Source organism: Cupressus sempervirens, chromosome 3, assembly GCF_028749045.1.
Source record: "Cupressus sempervirens isolate cs-2001-9-10 chromosome 3, ASM2874904v1, whole genome shotgun sequence".
NCBI lineage: Eukaryota > Viridiplantae > Streptophyta > Pinopsida > Cupressales > Cupressaceae > Cupressus > Cupressus sempervirens.
Window position 1 is genome coordinate 116,329,292 of NC_143120.1, and position 5,764 is coordinate 116,335,055.

General features: G+C 31.6%; 1 non-coding gene across 1 annotated transcript; it reads left to right on the forward strand.

The window, feature by feature from the left end:
• The first annotated feature begins 4,255 nt into the window (after positions 1-4,255).
• TRNAS-GCU (transfer RNA serine (anticodon GCU)) lies at positions 4,256-4,337 on the forward strand. Its single transcript has one exon. It is a non-coding gene; the product is annotated as a tRNA-Ser (tRNA).
• The last annotated feature ends 1,427 nt before the right edge of the window (positions 4,338-5,764 follow it).

Below are 5,764 nucleotides of genomic sequence, written 5' to 3' on the forward strand. Positions count from 1 at the left end.
TCTATGTTTTGTTATGAATTCAAATTTATTGACTTATTTGATGAACCTATATGCGGGTTTAGTTGTTGTATAGGGAAAATATTTGAAGCAAAATAAAGTACTTAAGAATGGGATTCATTTCACTGATTATCAACCTAACAATAAGGTATATTAGTATAGTAACCATATTATTGCCAGTGGTCTAACTCTTCATCCAGTCAAAGAATCTAGACTATGTAAGTGGAGGCTCAATATTGATGATCACAAGTAAATATTAAATGTTATCCAGCAATGAGATGACCCACTTGATACAAGATAGAAACAAGTTGTTGAACTATTTGAAATCTGAAATTTGGTTGAACTATTTGAAATCTGAAATTTGGCTGAGCTATTTGAAATCTGAACTTCGGTTTAACAATATGAAGTTTAGTTGATTTAACTTGTGAAGTTTAAATTGTGATTTGTAACTAATTATAGTTCAATTATGAACTTTTATGCAACTAATTAGGACATGTGCCTCGAGGGGAAGAAATTTGAACACCTGTCTTAAGGGGATGAAATTAGGACTTGTAACTAATTATATATTACTTTTACTCTTTCATTTAACTTGTGAAGTTTAAATTGTGATCCATAACTAATTATAGTTCAATTATGAACTTGTATGCAACTAATTAGGACATGTGCCTTGAGGGGAAGAAAATTGAACACTTTTCATAAGGGGATCAAATTAAGACTTGTGTCTTAAGGGGATGAAATTAGGTCTTGTAACTAATTATATATTACTTTTACTCTTTCATTTAACTTGTGAAGTTTAAATTGTGATTTGTAACTAATTATAGTTCAATTAGGAACTTGGATGCAACTAATTAGGACATGTTCCTTGAGGGGAAGAAATTTGAACACTTGTCTTAAGGGGATCAAATTAGGACTTGTGTCTCAAGGGGATGAAATTAGGACTTGTAACTAATTATATATTACTTTTACTCTTTCATTTAACTTGTGAAGTTCAAATTGTGATTTGTAACTAATTATAGTTCAATTATGAACTTTTATGCAACTAATTAGGACATGTTCCTTAAGGGAAAGAAATTTGAACACTTGTCTCAAGGGGATCAAATTAGGACTTGTGTCTTAAGGGGATGAAATTAGGACTTGTAACTAATTATATATTACTTTTTCTCTTTTATTTAACTTGTAAGTTTAAATTGTGATTCATAACTAATATAGTTCAATTACAAACTTGTATGCAACTAATTAGGACATGTACCTTGAGGAAAATATGTTGGAACACTTGTCTTAAGGGGATGAAATTAGGAACTGTAACTAATTATATATTACTTTTACTCTTTCATTTAACTTGTGAAGTTTAAATTGTGATTTGTAACAAATTATAGTTCAATTAGGAAATTTTATGCAACTTATTAGGACATGTGCCTTGAGGGGAAGAAATTTGAACAATTTCCTTAAAGGGGATCAAATTAGGACTTTGTGTCTTAAGGGGATAAATTAAGACTTGTAACTAATTATATATTACTTTTACTCTTTCATTTAACTTGTGAAGTTTAAATTGCAACTTTTTTATTAATAATTATGCAACTAATTAGGAATTATGTAAATTTAATTACCTAATCATAACCCTAACCAATTTCATATACATATACATCAATTTCGTAAACCAACATAATCTAACATGTAAAAGAACATGTAATCTAACATAATCCAACATAATATCCAAGGTAATAGAACATTATCCAACATAATCTAACATGTAATAGAACATACTCTAACATGATCCAACATAATCTAACATATAAGAACATAGTATATACGTATGTCAATCATCAAACATGTATAATCTGGATGAAAGTCTACATCAAATAACAAAAACATGTATAATCTAGATGAAAGTCTAGATCAAATAATCTCTCTAGATGAAAGCTATATCAAATAATCTATAATATTTTAAAAAAACTTTAGATTGTCAGGTGTAGGATTACAATGCGGTCTGAAGACTGACTATTGGGATGCTCACTAGGATGTGTTGACCCGTATATATAAGGAGAAAGTGAAATTAATGTGCATAATTTCAAATTTAATTAAATCTCTTTTAAATTTACAAATTGCATGCAATCTATATATTACATTTAAAACTCAAATGTGTCTAATTCAAAAAAATTCAAAATCACCTGTCCATTACTGACATCATCAAAGGAGTCTTGATGACATACACGATCTAGCATCAACAATGGAGTAAAAAGAGGAATATCCCCCTACAATACATACATACATGTGTGCAATAAATTATATCAAAACATGTAAATTTAATTACAAAGGCATGAGGTGTATGTACATGCATAAATTATTAGTTGAACAAATGTTTGAAATTTTAACATGAATGTTAAAAAACCATAGATTTACCTATGTAGATGTTGGCATCTAATAATACTCAAATTGCCTAGCATTGATCGTGTCCACCAATATATCTAAATTTTGGTGGGTCTCGTCTAGTTCCATCATTACATCTATGCCAGCATGACTGGTGGCTAGCACATGTACTAATAACGATGATCCAAGTGGACTAACTAGATGAGATTGAATTGAAGTAGAATCATCACATGTCAAAAAATCCATCCATCCTATGGTCAACAAGATGAAGTCAACATCATCCAGGCTTGCATTTGAACTCTAACCATGCCCTGCATTGGCTAAAGGGTTTGTACTACTATGTATATGTCCCTCTATAGAAAACGAGTGGACAGTACGTGGATCATAATGTGTACTATCACCATGACCACTACCTAATCGATGAGAGGAACGTGGTTGAGGATGTGTCCCAATACCACCATGGACACAATGTTGAACATCTAATATGTGTATGTCAAGATGCTCTAATATGAATCTATATGAATATAAAAGATCCTCAACAAGACTACTCATAGTATCTCATGCCAACACTCTAGTGAAACCCTCTAAGATAGTTAGTGAAGGGATGCATGTTGCACTATACAAGTCTCTTGAAGATGAATCACCAAGTGATGATCTAGAATGCTAATGTGACACCAAATACTAGCCAACCTCATTATTGGAAATAGATTTGATAGCTACAATAATGTCTCCAACTCCCTAAATCACCCCCTGCAACTATGTGTTACACATGGCCTCATCAATTAATAGACCTAATATAGGGGAAATAGTAGGTGTCGTCTCTGTAACAGTCAACCTATGTGTCACTAGTAGATGATCTAGTTGCCTATCAACTAGTCTACCATGCCCCTATCCTAAATGCGATGGTGAATTAGTGTAGTTCACCACCTTTCCTAAATGAAAATTAGCATAAAGCTATCATGAAAAATAGAGTGGAATTTGGTCATTATTTGGATAACGACCATGAGTAGCAAGGAAGTGTGGGTATATAAGTGAAGCCATCTATGGATCTATACACTTAAGAGGAGAATGCCCCTTCACATACATTAGTGAATGAGGGAAACATTCCCTCTTCAATGTCTCTATGGGCACTAAGCCATGTACTTGTTGTAGTGAGAGCCCTAAAGAGACCTCTTGTCTCTTACTATCAAGGATAATTTGTATAGTATGTGTAGAATATGGAGCAACACCATGAATCTCATCTCTAATATATGTGAGACTCCATAAGATGCTCTGAAATTTACTACTATACACACTAGAGGATGTGTCACTAGTGAAGGATTAATAAAGTTTATGAATCTCTTGGTTAGTGCAATCATAGAGCATGTCGGGTGGGATAGGCTATTGATCTATAGGAATAACACACTGTTGGGGGGGCAAGCAACTACTTGGGGGGTAGGAGGCTTCTGTTGCTTGGGAGAGATAGGAGGTTGCTGCTCTAGGGAATATGAGGTTGTTGATCTACCATATGGTCAATGTATGCAGTATGCCTACATGTATATAATGTGTAAACCTAAAATTCAAATTTAAATATGATATTTTTAATCAACTTGAAATTTATCAAGTACAATGACATTTAAATGTATATAATTTCAAATTTTGTGAGGGATAGGATACCTATGTCTAGTAAGCATGCCTAGGTGCCTATGGAGTATCGAGTAGTCTTACCCAGAAACATATTGTCTGATATGGTGATCTCTTTTCATTTTTGTGTACCTCTGTAGTAGAAAATGTGCCCTCTATCTTTATTGAGCTTCCTTTAACGAGAGTATCGAAGAACTCCAATGTCTAACAAAATGTATTCATCTATATCTACCATCAAAATTTTGTAAACTAGCTACTTCTCAACAACGTCGCTTTGGCTGAGTGGTTAAGGCGTGTGCCTGCTAAGTACATGGGGTTTCCCTACGAGAGTTTGAATCTCTCAAGCGACAATTGACATAAAATTAAATGTATATAATACATGTAAACATGAAATGAACATATGTAAAATACTGCATGTGTGAACTTGTACATCCTAAATTAAAATATGACATTTAATAAACTAGAATTTTGTTAACACATGAAATTAAATAATACGTGTGTTTAAAGTTAAAGTGTTACCTGGTTAGGTTAAATTAATTTGATTAGGGTTGACATTCTTGTAGTTAATGTTTTATCATGATTATTGAACTTATATTATGGTTCTAGGGTTAATTTTAGGGTTACTTGGTTTAGTATTAAGATTGAGGTTAGGGGACCATTATTCTAGTGTTTAATCATGGAAAATTTTCATTAAGTTAGGGTTAGTAAAATATTTAGGGCTAGGGTTAAAGTCCAAGTGTGTGTTCAGAATTGTGTTCTATGTCAAGAGTAAGCTATTATGGTTAGATTTAGTGTTACTATTATAAAATTGTACATAACTTAAATATAGTATAGTCATTGTGAGACTTACGTTAAAGTTACGGGTAGAATTATGATTAAGTTTAAACCTAATTTAGTGTTACTTGGTTTAGTATTACCTATAGGATTTTAAAAGGTAAATATGTTATGGTTGAACACTATAGTTAATGGTTACATAGTTAGATCGTTAGAATCATGAGATCAATGTTAGGGATTTAGTTAGTATAATATTTAGGGATCTTTAGGATTAAATGTTTAGGGTTAGGACATACAAAAATAGGTTAAATTTTTTAGTTAGGATTCATAAACTGGCCCATTTTTTAGGGTTAAGAAACTTGTGAGGATCGTGCTTTAAAATTTTATCTAAGGAAATAAGTAGGAAGTATGGTTAGAACTTTATCTAGTTAGTGTTAAGAATGTAGAGTTAATTTTAGGGTTACGCTTAAAGTTAAAATGTTACCTGGTTAAGTTAAATTAATATGATTAGGGTTGACATTCTTGAGGATAATGTTTTATCATGATTATGGAACTTATATATTATGGAACCTAGTGTTAATTTTAGGGTTGCCTAGTTTAGTATTAAGATTAAGTTTAGGGGACCATTATTCTAGGGTTTAATCATGGTAAATTTTCATTAAGTTAGCTCATTAAGAAAATATTTACCTAGCTTGGGTTAAAGGAGTGTGTGTTCAAAGTATTGTTTGATGTTGATGTAGAGTAAGCTATTATGGTTAGAGTTACATAGGGTTAGTGTTATAATATTGTACATAATTTATATAGTAAGATCATTAGTGTTTAATATCAGTGTGAGACTTACATTAGCGTTATGAGTAGAATTATGATTCTAGGTAAATACCTGATTTAGTAACATTAAATGTTGAGTAAGTTAATATAATTATCCCTTTACCTAGTTTAGTATTACCTAAGATTAAAAGGTAAATATGTTATGGTTCACTATAGTTACATGGTTACATAGTTA